This window comes from Galeopterus variegatus, unplaced genomic scaffold (assembly GCF_000696425.1).
Source record: "Galeopterus variegatus unplaced genomic scaffold, G_variegatus-3.0.2 Scaffold7591, whole genome shotgun sequence".
Classification (NCBI taxonomy): Eukaryota; Metazoa; Chordata; class Mammalia; order Dermoptera; family Cynocephalidae; genus Galeopterus; species Galeopterus variegatus.
Genome location: NW_007733702.1, coordinates 74,882 through 82,427, shown reverse-complemented (window position 1 = coordinate 82,427; position 7,546 = coordinate 74,882). Strand labels below are relative to the sequence as shown.

At 37.7% G+C, this 7,546-nt stretch overlaps 1 protein-coding gene across 1 annotated transcript in view; it reads left to right on the top strand.

Moving 5' to 3' along the window:
• The window catches only part of LOC103607617, a 19,048-nt gene that overhangs the window by 10,534 nt on the left and 968 nt on the right, over positions 1 to 7,546 (top strand). The window lies entirely within an intron of this gene.

The following is a 7,546-nucleotide window of genomic DNA, read 5'->3' as shown; positions in this document are numbered from 1 at the left end:
TCATTTGTTTGTATAGGAAACATTCAAAATCCTTTCTTCTAGCTAACTGAAACTATAGGATGAACTGCTGTTAATTATAGTCACCCTATGGTGCCATCGGACACTAGATCTTATTCCTTCCATCTGGCTGTGCTCATGTATTCCATAACCAACCTCTCACTATGTCCCCTCCCCCCTCGCCCTTCTAGCCTCTGGCTCCCACCATCCCACTCTACACTTCTACGTGATTAGCTTTCTCAGCTTCCACATATGAGTGAGAACATGGGGTGTTTCTCTTTCTGTTTCTATCTTACTTCACTCACCATAGCGTCCTCCAAGCAAATCCATAGTGCCACGAATGACAGGATTCCATTCCTTTTCTTCAGCTGCCTAGTATCCCACTGTGTAAATGTGTGAGATATATACATATACATACAAACACACAAAGATAACATATACATACACACACACAAAGCTGTATTTATATATATGTCTATATTAAATTCAAATGTATATTTAAATATTTATATCACATTTTCCTTATCCAGTCATCTGTTGATGGACACTTTGGCTGATTCTGTATCTTGGTAATTGTAAATAGGGCTTCAATAAACATGGTAATGCAGGCATCTCTCTGACATACTGATTTACTTTTCTTTGTTTATATACCCAGTAGTGGGAATTCTAGATCATAATTTAGAACTATTTATAGTTTTTTTTTAGGAAACCCTGGAATGTTTTCAAAATGGTTGTACTAAATTAGATCCCCACCTATATAAGAGTATAAGAGTTTCCTTTTCTCTGCACTCTCATCAGCCTATGTTATTTTCTGCCTGTTTTATAATACCCTGTATTAGTCCATTTCTGTTGCACTTATAACAAAATAACTGGAATTGGGTCCTTTGTAAGAAAACAAAATTCAGTGCTTACAGTTTTGGAGGCTGGAAGGTCTAAAGTCCAGGGTAGACATCTCCCGAAAGCCTTGGTGGTGACAGTACTGCAGGGGTCTCACAAGGCAGAGTGGTGGAGCAGAGAGAGAGAGAGTCTCACTGCTTTCCTTTCCAAGCCCTCAGAACCATGCCCATGACCACCATTATTAATCCATCCATTAGGCATGGTCCTACAATCTAATCACTTTTTCAAGGCCCACCTTTCAATTACCGTAGTAGGATTTCTCACCCCAACAGTTACAATAGGAATTAAATTCCAATATATGAACTTTGGAGGACACAAATCAATCAATCAATACACAGCATCCATTCTAACTGGAGTGAGACAATATCTCATTTTGGTATTGGTTTGCATTTCCCTCATGAGTAGAGATGTTGAACATTTTTTCATATACCTGTTAGCCATTTGTACATCTTCTTTTGAGAAAAGTCTATTCTGTTCATTTTCCCATTTCTTAATCGGATTTTTAAAAATTGTTGAGTCATTTGAGTTCTCGAACATTCCAGATATTAATTCCTTTTAACATGCATAGTTTATAAATATTTTATCCCATTCTGCAGGTTGTCTCTTCACTCTGTTGATTATGTTCTTTTCTGAACAGAAGCTTTTTAGTTTGATATAATCCATTTTGCTTATTTTTGTTGTTGTTGCTGTTGTTGCTTGTGCTTTTCAGGTCCTCTTCATAAAGTCATTGCTTAGCCTGATGTCTTGAAATATTTTCCCTAAGTTTTCTTCTCATAATTTTATATATTTTTACTTACATTTAAGTCTTTAATCAATTTTGAGTTTATTTTTATTAAAGGTGAGAGATAGATAAGGGTCTAGTTATTCTTCTGCATTTGAATTTCTAGTGTTCCCAGCGTCACATATTAAAAAGACCATCTTTTCTTCTATCAGTTCTCTCTTTGCCTTTATAAAGAAACAGCTAGCTGTAAATACACTGCTTTAGTTCTGGGTTTTCTAATCGGTTCCATTGGTCTGTGTATCTGTTTATATATCACTACCTTGCTGTTTTGGTAACTATAGCTTTATAGTATATTTTGAAGTCTGGTGGTGTGATGACACTAGCTTTATTCCTTTTGCTCATGATTCCTTTGGCTGTTTAGGATTTTTTATGGTTCTCTACAAATTTTAGGGTTGTTTTTCCTACTTCTGTGAAGAATGTCATTGGTATTTTGATAGGGATTGCATTAAATCTGTAGATCACTTTTGGTAGTATGGTCATTTTCCCAATATTAATTTTTTGAAACTGTGAACCTGGAGTATTTTTCCTTTTTTTGTGTGTGTGACCTCTTCAATAGCAATACTTGAGTTATGAGAAGGAGACTCCAGCTATGTAATACAGACTTATGGAAAATTATTAAGCTCACACTTCATAAATAAAACATGTTTATACATAAGTGTGCATATGTGTTCATATAAAATATGCATGCAGATATATTTATAAATTGCGGCACAAATTTGTATCTACATATATTCACATGTAAAGAAACTTACATGACCATATATGTGTGTATACATGCATACACTCGCACACGCACATACAACACATGCATATGCACAAAATTATCAGGTGCCAATGAAATGACGTTCAGACTTTCTGGTCTACAGAAAGAGTTATGGGAACCTAGAGGATGGAGGAATGTCAATCAAACAGATCCCTTAACATGGGATGAATCATACATGCATTTTGTTAGATAGATTTCTTTTTACACTTATCCTTTTCCTTAATGTATCACATATATAAAGTACTGGTTTTTATTTCTCTTTTACAATACAGATCTCAGGTTAAATTCATGACCCACAAGAAAAGATGGATGCTGACCTGAAGGGATTTGGTTTTCTCCATAGTTTGGGTAGCACCAAGTGTGCTATTATTTCTGAAGAAAAGACTTGCATAATGTTAGGCAGTAACACATGGCCCTTGATGTTTTTAGAAGTGAGAGTTTGCATTGGCCAGTTGGCTCTGTTGTATAGAGTGCAAGGTCACTCTAACACCAAGGTCAAGGGCTTAGATCCCCTTACCGGCCAGCCACACACATACACACAAACACACACAAAAGTAAAAATGCAATTGAGTTGAGAAAATGTGCAGTGGTGAAGGAAAGGCACAAGGGGGTGTAAATCACCCGTGCACCCATGAAAACAGATGAACCTGAAAGAGACTGAAATGGGGATGCAAACAGTAAGGCACAGGCTGCAGTCCATGAGGTCAGATCTCACAGCTTGTGGCAAAGCTGCAGGACTTCTGGGGCCAACAGTATGGGGAGCAGCTCATTTCCCTGGAGGAGCCAGCCTGAATGTGAAGCCACAGGCAACAGGGACTCTTTCCACAGGCTGCATCTGCAGTAAGGCTAGAGGCTTTGCCTGAAGGCTGTTCCTTAAGGCTTCCCAATAATTTGTGAGCATTTTATATCCCACGGAAAATCCTCTTATGCTCAGTGGACTTGACATTGGTAACCAATAACAATGACCAATCCACACTAATGGCATTATCACAACCTTTTTTTGTTGGTGATTATAATACTTAACTGTGGACCTGTCATAAGAGGCCAGCATGAACTGTTGTAGAGGGTTTGAAATCTTGATTCTCTTCTGATTTTTATAATAGGGTTTTTAGGTAAATGCATGTATGGGACAAAAGTCCTCGGGTAGGAGGCACAGTCTACAGATAGCATGGCAACAGCCCATCTAATCAACTCTAATCACTGCTTAGGAATGGGATTTTATACTTTAATGATTGTACAGCTAAAAGGTGGTGTCATAGTGATCCTATTAAGACATTTTAAGAATTTCTAAAGGGAAAGATGCGAAAAAGTGTTTGCTAGGGGCAAGGTGTTTGTTGGTGGAAGCTTTAGAGATAATTATACTCAGAATTTATGACAAGAATGTAACTTTTGCTTATATCATTTAAGGAGAAGTTATATTTTAGGTAATGATTGTAGTTTGACCAACTTAGCTTTTCAGAAATTGTGCTTTGGAATGTCACGTTGTTAATTTTCTGATGTTACTAGTTTTCATTTTTTAAGCTATATTTAGCCATAGATAACTGTTGTAACATAGCCCATGTCTTTGTCTCCTTTTGCAATGATTGAATCAACTGATTTTTCTTGAGAAATTTCCTTGTCTTTGCCATAAAAAACAGAAGCTAACTTTGGATCTGGGATGTATCCAGTTTTCTCCTCCTAACAGAGGAGTTACTGAGATGCAGCCCCTTTGGGCTTCTCATTGCATTGATGATGTTTGAGTAATCCTTTTCTAATCTCCTTTACACAGTGAAAAGTATAACAAACTGTCTTGCATATCATTGAAAATGAGGGCTCATAAGCACAGGAAGAGCTGCTGGGTTCTCACCCAGCTGCACTGACTCAGGGCATAAAATGAGGAGACTGAACACTTTTCATCAAATCCTTCAGGCGTGCTTTCTTCAGCCTTGGGAAAGTCCTCCACATGCATTCCATGATCAATACCTGTGGAACACTCAGGAGGACTTCTGTAGATATCCCAGGTTCCTTCTTGTGGATCTCTCTCCTCTCTGTTTCTCTGTCAGTTTTCACAAGGTCCCTTCATGATCCTGCAGGTTATTGAGGACTCCCTGGCCTCGTTACTCTCATAGCAGGACTGGCTGTGTCTCCATCCTCCTACTCCCTTCCTCCCTGTCTTCTCTGAAACCCAGAGCAATTCCTGATGTGCTCTGGTCTTGATCTTCATCCTGCTTTGGAATGAATTGATCCTCTTGTGTTCTGGGCTGTTTCAGGGGTTTAGATTGATTCTAATCCAGGCATCAATTTTGGTATCTTGTTCTTGGAAGAAAGAAATGATATTTTTAAAAATTATTCTTCTAATACTTATGTTAGGCATCACTCGTCAGAGCTTTCATGCTGAAGAGCTGTGGGAAATAACATTGAATGGTTGTGAGGTTTATTGTACGAAGGTTCCCAAACCAAGAATTATATGAAGTCCATTTAGTGAATTGATATAAGAAAGACCTATTAACGTTGGATAATGATTTGTCTGTGAGTGACTCCCATTTGAAAAACCATAGTGCATGTATAGTAAATTATTTGGTCTTATAGTGATAAAAATGATGGTATAGTGCTGTTATACAATGCTTTAGAGTAACTTTAACATGCTGTGCAGAAACTGGGTTTTTAATTTTTTAAAATTGGAAACAATTTTATATTTACTGAAAGGTTCTAGGTACAATACAATGTACTACTGTTTACTCCTGAACCATTTAGGCCTCTCACTCGAAGACATCACTACGTGTTTCCTACAAAGAAGACATGCTCTTACATACTAGCAATACTACTGTGGAATCACCAAATCATTATTAATTCATCACTGTGCCTAGTCCTTAGTTTCATTTACAGTTTTGATAATTTTCATATTGATGTCTTTTTTAACAAATGATCCAGTCCAGATGCACATGGTGCCTTGATTGGCCCATGGATCTTTGGTTTCCTTCCATCTGGGCCAGTTCTTCGGTCTTTCCTTGACATTCATTTTCTTATCACATTTGAATACTACTCACCTGTTATTTTGTAGAATGTCTTTCACTATGTATTTTGTTTAATTTTCATCCTGATTAAGTTCTGCTCGGGAATATCCAGAAAGGATGCTGTGTTCTTACTGCATCTGATCAGGCAGTTCATGATTTCAAGCTGTCCCAGGACTGATGGCATTCACTTGGAACATGGATGAAGGTGGTGTCTGCCAGACTTCACCCTTGCACTTTGTCTTTTAAAAAAAAAATAAAATAAATTTAAGTAAATAAGAATTTGTAGAGAAGTCATTTGATGTATTGTTAATATCCACTTCATAATCAAAATGTGGACTCATATATTCAAAGTTAATTCAATGGATTATAATACGTTACCATTGTTACTTATTTTGATAGTTAACATTCCACTCATTAGTCTAATAAATTCTTTAATCGAGCTGGATTCGAATACATGCTACTTCTACCTTATCATTCTCTATGAACTTCCCTAGTTTAGGCCAAAAGTTGGACAAGGCCCGTCTTGTATTTTCCACATCCTAGACTTGGAATCATTCATATATCCAAGAATTACTGATTCTTTTAAATGGAGATTGGTATTCAAATGAATGATATTTTGGGCAATAAAGTTGTTTGTTGGGACTGATGTGTCATTGCTTCTTGGAAAATGAACTACTTTCTATCTATCTATTCACACAGATTTTTATCTATATAAATAAAAAACTATAAATTTACACTGAAATCTCTAATTACAATAAAAATTACAGTTTATTCTCATACTATTTCTTTTTCTATTTGTAACATTTCCCTCCAACTGAGAATATTGTCTCCAATTATCCTCACTTCATTTACTTATTTGATCAATTTCTCCATGTAAAACCAATCTGCTGTTGTCCTTGCCACCTACACTCTCCTGGAAGACAAGTTTTTTCACACACGTCACACTTGCGTTTTCCCTTGTACCGCTTGCTTGCCTGTGATTTGAAAGAGAGTGTCCCCACATCCTGCACTCCCATGTGGGACACTGCACCCTAGCTTCAACACCCCATAGTGGGCTTTTCTTTCTACCCTACACCATGAATGCCCTTTCCATACTGTGTGGGCTCCAACACCTAGTGCAACACCCTGGCTTTCCCTTTCACCGTGTTGCATATTTTTTCTCCTGGAATTGCATGGATCATACAACCTAAACCCAGCAAGTAAGAACTGTTTTCTTTTAGAAACTAGAATAATTTGGTGATGTTGGAATATGGAAGTTTATGGAGTGATCGAACAACTTAGAAAACATCTGGCATGGAAATGTGTAATGGCACGAAGAGCTAGAAAAGTAGCTGAGATTTTTCAGATTCGGAGGGAGAACATCCCTGATGTTGGATGGCCTTGATGGAAGTGGTGAAAAAAGCACTCAGAACTGGAGAACAAGAATAACTTATCTGGAGATGACAGGTTAGTAATGGCATATACCCTCCTTGCAAATCATCACACTATATTTTAGATGTATTTTCAATATTTTTTGGTTTTCTTTCTTTCTTTAAAAAAAGTATATAAATAAATCTATTACCTATCTATTGTTCTTATACTTCATTACATCTCTAGTTGGTAGTTAGTACTGATGATTTTCCACATCAAGGATTTCGGGGAATTAGGTCAAATGAACATCCCACTGGTTTCCATAAGGTCAACATATAGCAAATACAAGGAGATTTTCAAAGTTTTTATAGTTTCTAGAGATGTGTTTCTCTGACTAGCCCTTCCTTTGAGGAAAATCAAACAAGAAAAGAATGTCCTGAACCGGAAACACAGCAAAATAGCGCTCTACCCACAGGACAAAAGAATAATTCTGCTTTCTGGTCCCCAGGGAGAAATTGCTCTGTGGTCCCCAGGGAGAAATACGTTCTCTGAAGGCAAATTTGTGCTGCCATAGTCAGTCTCGGGACACCTGGGCCTGAGCTGAGTTCTTGAGACGTCATGCTTGCAGCTGTTCAGATTTGCATGTGTCTAGAGCACAGCCCACTACCCTGAAGTCTTATTCACAGGCTGCTCACAACCTGTGCAGGACTCTCAGTCCCTGTCAGGACACAGCATGGACATGAGGGCCCACACTCAGCTCCTGGG